General features: G+C 53.9%; 1 protein-coding gene across 1 annotated transcript in view; it reads left to right on the top strand.

The window, feature by feature from the left end:
* The first annotated feature begins 1,791 nt into the window (after positions 1 to 1,791).
* TBC1D16 (TBC1 domain family member 16) overlaps positions 1,792 to 15,360 on the top strand; it is a 76,954-nt gene continuing 63,385 nt past the window's right edge. Inside the window, exon 1 of the mRNA XM_075994014.1 lies at positions 1,792 to 1,870. The gene's annotated coding sequence lies outside the window, so the exon portion shown is untranslated. The remainder of the gene's footprint in view (positions 1,871 to 15,360) is intronic.

The following is a 15,360-nucleotide window of genomic DNA, read 5'->3' on the forward strand; positions in this document are numbered from 1 at the left end:
TGGCCTGGGCAACAGAGTCAGACTCTGACTCAAAAAAAAAAAAAAAAAAAAAAAAGAAAGAAAGAAAGAAAAGAAAAAGAAAATAGAAAAAAATAAAGGAACAGCAGGAAGAGATCACCCCAGAAAATCCACCTCAACTATTCTTGGGTCTGGGACAAAACTGGGGAGAAGAAACAAAGTAGGAGAAGGTGCAGATCAGAACGAGTGCTCTAGAGACTTTGTGAGTTTCTCCGTGATTTATGTAGCACAAGACCTTGCTGAGTCACATTTTAAGAATATTTCTTAAAATTAAAAGTGCAAGCTAATTTTCTTTCTCAAACTAATGCAGATATGTGGACACAGACAGGGTAGTTCCCTGCAAGATCTTCCCTTTCTTTCCCAAGACAGCCGCTAGTAATAGTATGAGATTTGGGGCTACATTCTTTCCATTTTCTCTATGCATTTAAACACACACACACAAACCCTAAATTAGAGGTCATACTACACCTACTGTTTTACATTGAGTCTTTTCAATTGAGGCAACCTGGATGTCTGTCCATGTCAGCACATTCACATAGACCTACCTTTTTTTTTTTTTTTTTTAAAGAAAGTGTATGCAAATGTTTAAGGCGAAAAGGTCAACTTCTTTAAAACCGCTTCTGTCCTTTTAAACAAAGCATGAGCAGGCCAAGGCCTGGTGGCACCTGGTTAAGTGACCTTCACCTAACCATCCTCTGTGGCTGCAGGGACTTCCGTGGTCACCCCGAGGGAGGCGCGGGGCCGGGCCCTGCGGTCCCCAGCACAGGGGGGGATACCCGCCTAGAGGTTGCCATGGTTACCACAGGGCGGCGAGTCCCCGGTTTTAGAGGGAGTCGTGCGCTTGGAGTAGGGGAGGGGGTGACAGAGGACAAAGGGACAGGAGGGGAGAAGGGAGAGGGGCACGCACGGTGGCAGCGGGGGGAACCGGAGGATGGGAACGGCCCAGGAAGCGGGAAGGAAGGGACGGAGCGGGCGGGGAGGGCGTGGAGGCGAGGGGCGCAGAGAGGGGCTACGGAGGGCGACGCGGGCACCCGGCGCGTACGACCCAGGAGCGCGGCCCGGCCGCTGGATACGGCGTCTCTCGGCCCCGCTTACCCGCCCGCCTGGCCACCCGGCTCCGCCATCGCCGTTGCTAGGCGACGCCGTCAACTTCCGGCCGGGCTGGCGCGGGGCGGGCGGGCGCGGGCGGCGAGGCCATTGTGCCCCCTCTGCCAGCGTGTGCGCACAGACACAGGACATCCAGCTAGTAAACACGCTAAAGCACAAGTGTGCATTGTCCTCACCCTGCGCGTCCCGGCCCCGCCTCATTTCTGCAGCGACAGGTGTCACCGTGCGCCCCGCCAGCGACTCAGGCGTCCCGAGGAAGCCGCTGGCGCCTGGGGACGCGGATGCCATGAGCCGCGGGGCTGCGGGCGCCGGGACCCCGCGCTGGCGCCCGCCTCTCCCCGTCCCCGGGGTCGCGCGGGCGGCAGGCCCAGTGGCCTCACGGCGGGGGGGGCGCCCTCCTCGCCCCAGCCGTGGACACCAGGTGCCGAGGGTGGCTCGGAGAGGCCGGCGCACGCGGGGCCGTCCCAGGGGTCCAGCCTCCCCGGGGCGCGGAGCTCGGGTCAGGGGCAGAGCCCGGGGCCAGGGCGGGCGGCGGGGACCCGGCACTAGGCCCAGGGCCAGGACAGGGGCCGGGCCGGGCGCCCGGAGGCGGACGGGGCGGGCCAGGGGGCGGGCCGAGGGCGGGCCAGGGCCGGGCCTCCCGCGCGTCCCCGCCCCGCCGCGCCTCGCAGGCGGCTGCAGCGGCGGCAGCGGCGGTGGCAGCTCCCAGAACCGGCGCGAATCCGGCCCCCGCAGCGGGACCCGGGTAGGTGTCCGGGCCCGGCCGGGTGGCGGGAGCCGGGGCCGCGGGGCCGACCGGGGACTGGGCAGCGCCCCTCGGCGGAGCCGGGCTGGGGCGCGCGGGGCGCGTGGGCCTGCAGCCGCCGGGCCGGGGAGGGGCCGGGGCGGGGGGCCGAGTCCAGCCGCAGCCCAGGGATGCGGGGCGCTAGCAAGAGCCGGGTGTTGGGGGAGGACCCAGGATCACGCTAGGGGCAGCCGGGGACCCTCTCCGCGGCTAGTGGGGGCGCCCCGGGCCGGGACTGGGCCTAATTCGGGGAGCCTCCGTCCCGCCTGCTTGGAGCCGTGGACCGGGGACCTAGCGGTCTTTGTCTGGCTGGATCGTCGGAGCACGCGACTGGGACCTTGTGGGGTGCCGGCGCTCGCGGACGCAGCCCCCCCAAGTGTGCTTCCACTCCGGGGCGCGCGCGCCCCTCGCACCCCGGGGCCTGTGGGGCGGGTGGTCTGAGCTGTTTCGGACCCGCACCCTCCGCCTGCGCTCAGCGCCCTTGCTCTTTCATTAAAAAAAAAAAAAAAAGAAAGAAAGGAGAGAAAGAAAAAAGAATAGAAAGGACGAGAGGAAGAAAAAAAGAAAAGAAAAGGCAATTTAAGATTGCTAAAAATAACCTAAGGAATCTTGCCAGAAGCCGGTGAGTCTTGAAATCCTGTTATCCCCACACTCGGAAGTTGGTGTCATATGTTGGCCACAATCTAGTTAGATTTGATTCAGAAATAGAAAACGAATAGAAAGGGAGGCATAGTAAAAGTTGGTCTGTTTCGGGTGTAAACTTTGTCTCGCTGCCTCGTGGAGTTCCTGTGAGGAGCCGGGCTGGTTGGCTGCCCCTGTGATTGGATCCTAATGATCCGCTTTCTTTGCTACTTGAAGACGCCTCATTCTTTTATCTGGGAAGAAAAGGGAAGTGCTCCTCAGGTGTCGTGATGGGCTCACTGTCAGAGGGCGGGGGATTCCTTTCCAAATCCGTCAGGATAGATTAAAGTGCTTTAAAAGATCTGTGCATTAGTTCTAGAAATTCCTCATTGGAAATGTTGACATTAAGATTAATTAGTGACTATTAAACACTTTAAAGAGTCATGAAAACTTTTGCAAATAAAGGATTATTAAAGCGAGGAATACCTTTTAGTACTCATTATAGAGTTTGTTAATGGCTGGCTGTTGTCTGCTTTTTTCAAAGGCACGTTGTATGCTGAGTGTAGTTATTTTGTTTTCTGTAGCCCCATTTTTTTTGTATGTAGAGTGTTTACGGTGAGCAGAGTCTCGGAATATGGCTAAAGAAAGTTTTCATCAGTAGAACTATTTAATCTTCTAGCAGTTATGGTGGTTGTGCAAATAGCTCCTGATTGTCACAGATGAATTCACTTACCTAACAAAGCAAGCCCATGAAGTCGGGACTGCGGTCATCGCCCTTTTGCAGATGGGGACACTGAGGCTTCTAGGAGTGACTTCCCTGAGTTCATGCAGCTGGGAGTGACAGACCTCAGGCCCACGATGCCCCAGCTCCAGAAAGCCGTTGTGACACACTGCCTTCCCTCTCTTAATGGGTCCCCACCATTCTTATATACACTCTCTCCCAAGTGACTCTTAAAAGTGCAAGGAGGTGAGCTAATTCCGTGTCACCACTGGCTTCTCATACCAGTCTTGGGTGTAAAGGCATCTGAGAAAACAGCCGCTGATGTTGCAGCACCTACCTGCCATTGCTCTGGTCTCTCCGGCCCGTTTTGGTTTTGGACAGCCAGGTGCAGTGTTTAAGAACAAGAACGTGGCATGCGCAGATAGACTGTGGGGTTCAGATACCAGCCCTGGCACATAGTGCTTACTTAATTCCTCTGTGCCTCGGTTTCCCCGTCTGTGGAAGAGGAATAATCATACTGCCTGCACCGAGTGCCTGGCCTAGAGTAAGTGCTTGTTACCATTTATCGTGATTATCAGTGACCGTCATTTGCATTTTTCACATTCAGCTAGGTTGTAAAAACCATTTTGTTTTTGCCTTTTGGCTCCCTGTTTGTGTGGTCTGTGGGGTGGAAAGGGATCGCAGGCAGAAGTGGAATTCACCATTTGTGCACATTTCCACTCTTACCTTCAGAGCTTGGCCGGGCAGGGTCCCTGCAGGGCGTTCTGGGGAGTGAGCCGATCAGGTTGCCTGGCAACACCAACCTCCTGGGAACATTTCAGCTCCCCCATTCCCGTTCCCCGGCTGAGGGACCCCTAGATTTTCACAGGCCTGACTCCTTTCTTGTAAGATTAGCTACTTAGTTTCATGCAACATTACCCGGTGGGGGAGGATGGCTCTTGACGGGGAGGGTTTGCAGCGGCAGAGGTTGATCTTGCTGGTGCGTGGGGTGTGGGGCATCACTTGCGGATGTGCACGGAGAGGCCGGAGCACAGAGAGAAAGCGTAAGTCTGCGCTCTTCTCTTCCCCGACACGGGGCAGTGATGTAGGAAATCTCTGCGTGCGCTTCAGTGGTAGTTTCCATCCTATTGATCTTATTGGTGTTTTTAATCCCGTGTGTCCCTTGGGCCCCGGGCTTGCATCTCTAATAAATCTGCTTTTACCAGCGGTGAAATCTGATCTGAAATATGTTCTTTATCTTCGGAACTTATATAACCACCCTCAAAGGATGAGAGAAATCGGGCCGCTTGAAGACGGAGCTCGGTTCATGCTCGCAGTAGCTCCTGTCACGGCTAATACAGAGAAGGGAACAGAGAGTCCAAATGCATCGTCCAACTCTGGGAGGCCAAGGCTCAAGGATTGCTCGAGCTCAGGAGTTCGAGACCAGCCTGAGCAAGAGCGAGACCACGTCTCTACTAAAAATAGAGAGAAATTAATTGGCCAACTAATATATATAGAAAAAATTAGCTGGCCATGGTGGCAGGGCGAGACGGACACAGAGCCGTGAACCCCACTCTCCGCGAATGCGTCTGCATCCGACACGTTTACTTTGGAATGGTTCTGTCTGTGTCCGCTTGCCGATCGTGGCTGATGAGGCCCCGAGTGCCAGACGTCCCCAGCAGTTCCCGCCACGCTGCGCCCAGCAGGAGGCCACCTCCCTCCAAGTCCCCCACGCCTTGTTTTGTTGACGGAGAGCGTGGCAATGCTGGCTCGGCAGCTGGCACCGAGAACACGCAGATGGAGCGAAGCCAAGATCCACAAGCGCGTCAGCTTGAGCGTACAGAGGGAAAAAAAAAAGGGCAATGATTTTAAAAGGTATGAAGTAAAAATGCCAGTGCTGGTTTCTCACCATCTGAGATGGTGAGATGGGGCATCTGAGATGGGCATGATTACCAGTTGGGTTCTCTTTTTTTTTTTTTGAGACACAGTCTCACTCTGTCACCCGGGCCAGAGTGCCGTGGCGTCAGCCTCGCTCACAGCAACCTCAAACTCCTGGGCTCAAGCGATCCTCCTGCCTCAGCCTCCCGAGTAGCTGGGACTACAGGCATGCGCCACCATGCCCGGCTAATTTTTTCTATATATATTAGTTGGCCAATTAATTTCTTTCTATTTTTATGATAGAGACGGGGTCTCGCTCTTGCTCAGGCTGGTTTTGAACTCCTGACCTTGAGCAATCCGCCCGCCTCGGCCTCCCAGAGTGCTGGGATTACAGGCGTGAGCCACCGCGCCCGGCCACTAGTTGGATTCTCTGATGCTCGAGGTCATCAGTGACCACGAGGTCAGGCCAGATTTTTGCAAAATAGGCTATTGTGTAACTCAAAAGGAAAGAACAACTTGGCCTCCCCTCAACAAAAACACACATGCTAATAAAACCAAAAGCTCTGCAGAAACCCTCCACCAAGAGTCATTCTTTCTCATCAACCTGCAACTCTTTAGATCAGGAGTCCTCAAACTACAGCCCGTGGGCCACAGGCAGGTGTTTTTGCCCATTTTTTTTTTTTCACTTCAAAATAAGATATGTGCAGTGTGCATAGGAATTTGTTCATAGTTGTTTTTTTAAAAAACTATAGTCCGGCCCTCCAACGGTCTGAGGGACAGTGGGCTGGCCCCCTGTTTAAAAAGTTTGAGGAGCCCTGCTTTCGAAGTCAGAGCACCTTTGAGAGCTGGGCTCTCAGCCTCGGACAGCTGGCAGGGCCAAGCTGCACTGGTGGAAAGGAACGGACAGCCACCCCCAGGAGGGGGGTTTTGAGGTAGCTGGAGTATGGGGAGCTGCCTTCAAGGGGGGGTGTAAGAACCACAGAAGCCACAGGGGCGGGAGACATGCCAGAGTGCGCTGGGAGGGGGTAGCACATTCTTCTTCTTTCTCACCCTGTTGGGAACTCGCCCAGCTGCTGGGCTGGAGCCTGGATAGATCTGGCCGCTGCCTGTCCCTTCCACCCTCCCTCTGGGAGCGGCCTGGCCACCAAAACTCGGCCCGGAGGCAACTGAAGCTCCTCTAACTCAGGGTGGTAGTGGTGGGGTGCGGTCTCCTCGTGGATATTTACAGAGGGTGAATTTAAAATATCTATTAACCAAAATTGATTGCCCAAGATTAGGTGCTTCATACCTGAGAAGAGAGAGCCCTCCCAGATGCAGAAAGAGGCGAAGTCACCAAAAAACCAGAAAGGAGTAAACACAGATTAAGAATGACACAATAGGCCGGGCGCGGTGGCTCACGCCTGTAATCCCAGCACTCTGGGAGGCCGAGGTGGGAGGATCGCTCAAGGTCAGGAGTTTGAGACCAGCCTGAGCAAGAGCGAGACCCCGTCTCTACTAAAAATAGAAAGAAATTAGCTGGACAACTAAAAATGAATATAGAAAAAATTAGCCGGGCATAGTGGCGCGTGCCTGTAGTCCCAGCTACTCGGGAGGCTGAGGCAGGAGGATCGCTTGAGCCCAGGAGTTTGAGGTTGCTGTGAGCTAGGATGATGCCGGGACACTCTAGCCCGGGGCAGACTCTGTCAACAACAACAACAAAAAAGAATGACACAATAGTCTCCCCACCGCTTCCTTAGAAAGCACTCCCATGCCATGCGTATGAGCCTCCTATCGCTGCGGTAACAAATCGCCACAAATGTAGCAGCTTGAAACAACACAGTGTATCACCTCGCAGTCCTGGAGTCAGGAGCCCAACTCGGTGTTACTGAGTTAAAATCAAAGTGTCACCAGGGCTGGTTCCTTCTGCAGGCTCCAGGGGACAATCTGTTTTCTTGTCCTTTCCAGCTTCTGGCGGCCGCCACGTTCCTTGGCTGTGGGCCCTTCCTCCGCCTCGAAGCCAGCAACGGCTGGTCGAGTCCTTCCCACGTGGGTCGCTCTGGCCCTGACTCCCCTGCCTCTCCCCTCCTCTCTTAAGGACGCTGTGACTAATTGTGCCCACTGGGTAACCCAGGATGACCTCCCATCTCAAGGGCGGCTGACTAGCAACCTCGATTCCACCTGCAACCTCAATCCTTGGCCACGTAACCTAGCGCGCCCACAAGTTCTCTGGATTAGGACATGGACAACTCCGGGGCCGTCCGTTCTCCTGCCAACCACACCACGCCAAGCACACTGCAGGGAGCTGACAAGTCTGACTCCCAGGGAGGCTTGTGATTGGCTCACCCACCGACCTGCCAAGTCCCCGCCAAGTGCAACTCCCCGTTAAGCAGTAGGATGAGGCCTAGAACCCGAGAGAGGAGTGCACCTGGCCCCAATGTCCCCGAGAGAGCACGGGAACGGGCACAGGAAAGCCACATGCTCCCAGACCAGTGCCGCCCTCGGAGGCACCTCCACCCGCAGCCTCGGTTTCCCGTCCTGGCGTAAAGGGCCCCGTCGGTTCCCACGCAGAGAAACGAGCAAGAGCAAAGGTGCAAAAGTCTCTTCCAGAAGAGACTCCCTACCAAGACCAAAGTAACAGGGCGGCCTGGGGCCACTAGGAGAGGGCACCGCACCAGCCTCCTCTCTTGGTCCTCTCGTGTCCGTCTTGGCCCGCTCTGGGCCAGGGCTGGGAGGCAGCGGTCAGCAGGACAGACATACCTGGCCCCGGCCCCTCACGGAGCTGGAAGTTCCCACCAAGCTGGGAGATGCAGCCCATGCCCGTTGGTGACAGCTGTTGGCTGCACCAGGGATGGGAGCAGGTAGGGCACGGGGGAGGGGGGCACTGGCCGCTGAGAAGCTGTCGGGAAACAAAGCCCACAGCTGACTATGCCCTTGGCCTTGCACTGTCAGACTGCTCAGACGCAAATTGCCCTGTGCTCCGGTTACCGCCATGTGGCCGCCGGAAACCGGTTCACCTGCTTTGCCCTGGAAGCCCGGGCAACAAAGCGCGGGGACAAGACGTGCCTTGTTAAACACCAGCCGGACACGGGGAAAACAGGGATCTTTTTCCTCCCACAAAACACGTCGCTGGCACGCTCGGCGAGGCCCCAGCTCCCAGCACCCTCCGGAACCAGGCAGGTTCGCCGCCTCTTTCTGGGGACCCCGGGCTTTGTGCATCAAAGGGGGAGATGAATCCTGCAGGCAGCCCGGCTCGGGACCCATCCTCGGGCCACACGGCTTGGGGATGTCCCCTCCGGTCTCGCCACTGGGATGAGCCCTTGTGGGGCTGACACGACTCCCCATTCTGTTGTACTTAACGTCAGGTTGCAGGATAACGCGGAAGAGAAACACACTTGCCTCACACATACATCACATTCGGGATTCACAAGTGACGAAAGGACCATCGACTTGCATTTAAAATGAAGGAACCAAGGTTTAGGGCATTAACTCAGTTACCTGCGAAGTCTGCATTGTGCCTGCACGAGGTGCTCACCGTCTGTGGTCAAGTAGCAGCGAACGCACCACAAGCCAAAATCCAAATGAGGGCTGGATGGTGGTATTGACAACACCCAAACAGCAACACAACTGACCCTGCTTAAAGAGAGCATTTTAGTTGCAGAGATCGAAAGGTGAAAGGCTGTCAAACGACACTGCCAAGTATGTCTCGTCCCTCCCTTCCAGAATGCTAGAGTGTGCAATGAGCAGCTATAGGAGACTACTGAATTCAGAGCCACTTAACGTGGGTGCAGCAGCCATAAGCCAGCACGTGTGTGAGCCAGCGTGGACACAGGCCCCGCGCCCACAGAGTGGCGCCTTCTACAACGGCCAGTCCAGAGGGACCAGGGAAGCAACGCTGCTACGTTTTGGCCTGTGCAGTCCGGTCAGATCCTTTGTTTCCTACATCAACTTAAACACCTGCACAGACTCACTGGCCACGGCTCGGCAAGAGGACAAGCCACTCCGATTGGATAATACTTTTTTTTTTTTTTGAGACAGAGTCTCACTCTGTTGCCCAGGCCAGAATGCTGTGGCGTCAGCCTAGCTCATAGCAACCTCAAACTCCTGGGCATTTGTTGGCAATTATGAGCACAGCGGCTATCAGGTTTATAGCACAGGTTTCTGTGTGGAGGACTAAGGAGTAGACGCCATGGCACTCTAGTCCGGGCAGACTCTGTCTCAAAAAAAAAAAAGAATGACACAATAGTCTCCCTGCCACTTCCTTTATTTTGTAGGGCAGTTTTAGGTTTGCGGAAAAACGAACAGAAAGTACAGAGTAAAAAATATATAATATAAAACACTCCGGGTTCGCCTATTCTTTTTATTTGTGCTAAATTATATGTAGCATAGAGGTTTCCACTTTAAGCATTTTGGAGTGTGTGGTCCAGCGGCATCAAGTGCGTGCGCAGTGCTGTGTGACTGTCCCCACCCTCCGTCCCCAGAACGTGCCCGCTGTCCCGGCCTCGGCCGCAGAGCGGCGTGGAGGCTTCCTGCAGCCCTGCGCGCCCGCCGTGGCGGCCACCCGTGGGCTCAGCGCAGGGCGGGCCCCGGTGACCTCGCCCTCCCGCCTTCATGGGCCTCTGAGGCCTCAGGACCGCTCCCTCCACCACGGCCTGTCGTCTCCTGCGTGGGGCTGCTAATGGAACCTTCCGGCACCATCCCTGCGTGGGCAGAGGCCGTGGCGTGCAGAGGAGCTAGGGGCGGGGGAGGTGCTGCCCGCCTGGCCTGCCCTGCGCCCCTGGCAGCTGGCGTGGGAACCGGGGTCCCCGCGTTAGCAGGTTGGGAGGAGGGGCGGGATGGATGGCGGGGCGGGTGCAGGAGGGGCCAGGTCTCCTTCTGGCCGGGACCCCCTCCCTCTCGGGCAGGCTGCTGATGCCCCCGCGTGCCACGGAGGCTGAGACTCGTGGGGGTCCCCTCCCCGCCCCGCAGCCTCCTGCCACCCAGGCTGCGGTTTGCTGGGCCTGCGAGAGGCGCCGACCAGGGAGACACGCCGACCAGGGAGACGCGGGAGGCTGAGGAGACGGGCCCTGGGGCGCAGCTTCCCTGTCGGATGCCCCACGGGAGGGCCGACCCTGTGCTCCATGAAGTGGGAGCCGTGTGACACCCACATTCCTCCTGCCCGGGGACACGTGGCCCTGGGACAGACCAGCGCGACCTGGGTGGGGAGGAGGCCCCTGTGCCTGGTATCCACGACGCCCGTCCCGTCATCGTCTGCTGTGACGTTGGCCGGAGGGACCAGCCCTGCAGCTGACGGCCACCCCAGTGCTGGCGGGGGAGGGGCACCTGGGGAGCGCGTCTGTGTGGGTGAGGGGTGAACTGTGTACGTGGCATGTGTGTGGTGTGTGGTGTGTATGTGATGAACGTGCAGTGCCTGTGGTATGCGTGTGTAGCGTGGGCAGTATGCAGTGTGTATATACAGTGTGTGTGGTGTGGGGGTGTATGTGTGTAATGTGTGTGTAGTGTCAGTGTGTGGTTATGTGTGCAGTGTGTCTAGTGTGCAGTGCACAAATAAAAAGAATAGGCAAACCCGGGGTGTTTTATATTATATATTTTTTTTATATTTTATTTTTTTATTTTTTTTAACATCAACAGAAATACAGAAATATATTATATATTTTTTACTCTGTACTTTCTGTTCATTCTTCTGCAAACCTAAAACTGCCCTACAAAATAAAGGAAGTGGCAGGGAGACTATTGTGTCATTCTTTTTTTTTTTTTTTTTTGAGACAGAGTCTGCCTGGACTAGAGTGCCATGGCGTCTACTTCCTTAGTCCTCCACACAGACCTGTGCACAGAGGTTTATAGCTGCTGTGCTCATAATTGCCAAAATTTGGGTGTAACCAAGACGCCCTTTAGTCCTGTCCGAGGTACACCCGGACAGCGGGAGTGGGTGTACAGAGGGCAGTGTAGACACGGGTGGGGGACTGCGGGCGCAGGGAGGCCGTCTCTGGGGGCCCGCGGCCCTCCCGGGGGAGCGGTGGCTGGAGCTGTGGCCCGAGGGCGCCGGCCGGCCGCGCACGCCCCCCAGCCTCCCGGGGCCGGCCTGGAGCCCGCGGGCCGAGCCGCCCGCCCAGCAGGGCGAGGAGCTGTTGCGTGGCTTCCCGCAGGGCAGTCCCGTGAGTTTCCGAGAACGTGTTTTATTAGCGGTGCCGTCAGCAGGCAGAGGCTGTTGTCACAGTCCCACCTCCCTCCTGCCCGCCGAGCTGTGCCTGCACTGCAGTTACTCCCCCGGGGGCGTGTTGGCGGCACGAGGACCGTGGGTCCTGCACACGTCCGTCCACCACCTGTGCAGGGAGGGAGGGGCCGAGGGTCGGGACCGGAATGTGGGCCAAACCCTACAGGTCTCACGGCACAGCCAAGGCCACACTCTTTGTAAGCTCTCTGTGAAGTTTTATTTATTTATTTATTTTGAGGCAGAGTCTCGCTCTGTCACCCGGGCCAGAGTGCCGTGGCGTCAGCCCAGGTCACAGCAACCTCCAACTCCTGGGCTCAAGCGATCCTCCTGCCTCAGCCTCCCGAGTAGCTGGGACTACAGGCATGCGCCACCATGCCCGGCTAAGTTTTTTTTTTTTCTATATAGATTTTTAGTTGTCTGGCTAATTTCTTTCTATTTTTTTTGTTTTAGTAGAGACGGGGTCTCACTCTTGCTCAGGCTGGTCTGGAACTCCTGACCTTGAGCGATCCTCCCACCTCGGCCTCCCAGAGTGCCAGGATTACAGGCATAAGTCACCATGCCCAGCCTCTGTGAAGTTTTATATAACAACCATCCCAGCTTTATTAAGCTATGACCAATTTCTCTGTTTTTATCAGGCATAATGGAGTGACAATAAGAACAAGAAATATTAAATAAAAACAACATGAACACTCATTCACTGAACGGGTTGATACTTGAACATTTGAGGCCTTTTCTGGTAAATGTGCACTTTGAATTAGGCTTTTTGAAATACCAAAGGTAGTTCATTAGACAGTGAAAGCTTAAGAAAATTATAGGAAAATATAAACCAAAGCTTAACAGATCTTTGGCTTGGGAAGGATTATATAAAGTACAAAAGTCATAAAAGAAATCACTAAGGAAAAGTTACTACAATTTGTCACGACAGTCTAAAACTTCTCTACTTAAAGATATATGATACAATTAAAAGGCAAACAAATTAGGAAAAACAAGCGTGCAGCACCTGTAGCAGGGAATTATGATCTTTGCTTTGTAAAGAGTTCTTACGCATCAAATAAGAATTCCAACAGCCCAGCAAATTGACAAAGCACACCGAGAGAAACACAAGTGTCTCATAAACAGGACAGTTGACTCAGGTGGGTGGATCATCAGAAAGCCATTTTCCTGTTCTGGAGGTCAGGGGTCCAAGGTCAGGGTGTCGGGAAGTTTGGTTCCTGCTGAGGCTGTGAGGGAGGGATCTGTCCCAGGTCTCTCTCCTGTGGATGCTGTCTTAAGGTCACGTGGCATTCTGGTATACTCGTGTCTGTCTCCAAACTTCCATTTTATGAGGACGCCAATGGCGTTGGATTAGGGCTCACCCTAATGACCTCATTTTGACTCAGTCACTTCCATAAAAACACCATCTTCGGCTGGGCGCAGTGGCTCACCCCTGTAATCCTAGCTCTCTGGGAGGCCTAGGTGGGAGGATCGCTCAAGGTCAAGAGTTCGAAACCAGCCTGAGCGAGAGTGAGACCCTGTCTCTACTAAAAAAAAAAAAATAGAAATAAATTAGCTTGACAGCTAAAAATATATAGAAAAAATTAGCCGGGCATGGTGGCGCATGCCTGTAGTCCCAGGTACTCGGGAGGCTGAGGCAGGAGGATTACTTGAGCCCAGGAGTTTGAGGTTGCTGTGAGCTAGGCTGACGCCAAGGCACTCTAGCCTGGGCAACAGAGTGAGACTGTCTCAAAAAAACAAAAAAGAGACACTATCTTCAAATAAGGTCATGTTCCGAGGTACTGGGGGTGAGGACTTCAACACGTGAACCGTAGGGGTACAGTTCGACCCACATCACCTAGTGAAATATATTTATGATGTCACTGAAAGCAAGATACGATAGCATTCCAGTGGGGGAGTTTTTTACATTTTTCATTTGTTTATTTTTAGATAGGACGTGGAAGATGGCAGAAAATACGCAAATATGTATTGGAAGATTTAAGGGATATGCACACTCAGTGAAGGGGTGTTCACTTCTACTTTGAGGGCTGCCAGAGGTTGGGGACCAGGTTTAACTTAGACGGAACAGGCTCTCGGAGGAGCAAGTAGATTTTAAAAGTAAGTCAGAATTGTCTTTTATTATTATTATTTTTTTTATTATTATTTTTTGAGACAGAGTCTCACTCTGTTGCCCAGGTAGAGTGAGTGCTGTGGCTTCAGCCTAGCTCACAGCAACCTCAATCTCCTGGGCTCAAGCGATCCTCCTGCCTCAGCCTCCCCAGTAGCTGGGACTACAGGCATGCGCCACCATGCCCGGCTAATTTTTTGTATATATGTTTTTAGATGGTCAATTAATTTCTTTCTATTTTTAGTAGAGACAGGGTCTCGCTCTCGCTCAGGCTGGTTTCGAACTCCTGACCTCAAGCGATCTGCCCGCCTTGGCCTCCCAGAGTGCTGGGATTGCAGGCGTGAGCCACCGTGCCCGGCCACGAATTGTCTAAAGAGAGCAAATAATCCTGGCTAATGTTTAACAGACATGCCCTGCTTTATCCAAAGGGGGCCTGGTCTTTCCAGCAGGATCCGGGAGGCGGAGGGAGGCCTGGCCCTGCGGCCCCAGCAGGATGGGGGAGGAGCCGGAACTTGCAGGTGGCGGACAAAGGTCTCCTGTTCCAAATGTTCTGGGTGCTGGCACCTGTTTTCCCATTTGCACACGAGTGCACACCTGGGACGTACCTCCTAGAGCCCACGCCAGGTGCCACGCGTGCTGGTAGGTGGGAAAACACCACATTCGGAGCACTTGTATTTTGGAATCTCCTTCAAAACCTCCAGCACATTCTTTTAATTATCCTCAGTGGTGGCAAAACATCTTCACTTTAAAGATGGTTTTGATTTCTGGAAGCAGCTGAGAGTTGTTTGCGGCCAACCCCGGCAGTTACACTCACACCATTTGCGGCCCCGAGGAGGGGAGGATCCAGCCCTGCCGTGGCCTCGTCCCCTGCGGATGCCACGGCCACGCCAGGTCACCAGCACGCAATACGTGGTTGGTCGGAACTTCAGCGTGCTTATGTGCAAAGTGTACACCAGACTTTGAAAACTTTAAGAATGTAAAATATTTCTTTAATGATTTTTTTCACGTGGATTACGTGCTGAAATGATAATATTTTGGATACAATGGGTTAGAAAGTATTAAAATTAATTTTACTTGTTTCTTTTTACTTTCTAAAATGTGTCTACCAGGAAAAAAAATTTTTTTTTTTTTTTTGAGACGGAGTCTTGCTCTGCCGCCCAGGCTGGAGTGCAGTGGCCCAATCATAGCTCACTGCAACCTTGAATTCCTGGGCTCAAATAATCCTCCTGCCTCAGCCTCCTGAGTAGCTGGGCGTGCACGTGCACCACTATGCCTGCTAATTTTTTTTTTTTTTTTAATTTTTGTTGAGGTGGGGTCTCACTATGTTGCCCAGGCTGGTCTTGAACTGCTAGTCTCAAACATCTCTTCCTGCCTGAGCCTCCCAAAGTGCTGGGATTACAGGTGTGAGCCACCGCGCCCAGCTGCTACCAGGAAATTTTAAATTGTATATGTGGTTCTTGTTATATTTCTATCGGGCATGGCTGGTCTAGACACAGGAGACTTGTTTTCTTATGTCACTCGTGAACTGGCCTTGTAATTCCTGAATTCTAAAAATATTCTGGACAACGGAAGCATTGTTAGAGTAAGGATACAGCTCTTCCAGGCGATTTATGTGGAAAGACAACGTAGTTTTTGATGTATAGGTTACCATGAGATTTTTAAAAAATGTTCACAACTTGGTTACCATATGTCATAATGTGAGATGAAGCCTTTAGACCGAGGGTGGCTGGAGGGCTTCCTGGAGGGGGTGGCAGGAGGTGATCGGACAGGTAGAGTGGAGTATTCGGATGCAGTTGGGTGGTCTATGCAGGGCTGCCCTCTGCAGCCCATGGATCAAATCCAGCCTCTGCCTGCTCTGCACAGCCCCAGAACTAAGGGTGATTTTTGAATTTTTAAAATGGTTGGTAAAGGTCCAAAGAAGATTTTTTCTTTTGGTGACACGTGAAAATGATATGAAATTC

This window comes from Microcebus murinus, chromosome 18, assembly GCF_040939455.1.
Source record: "Microcebus murinus isolate Inina chromosome 18, M.murinus_Inina_mat1.0, whole genome shotgun sequence".
NCBI lineage: Eukaryota > Metazoa > Chordata > Mammalia > Primates > Cheirogaleidae > Microcebus > Microcebus murinus.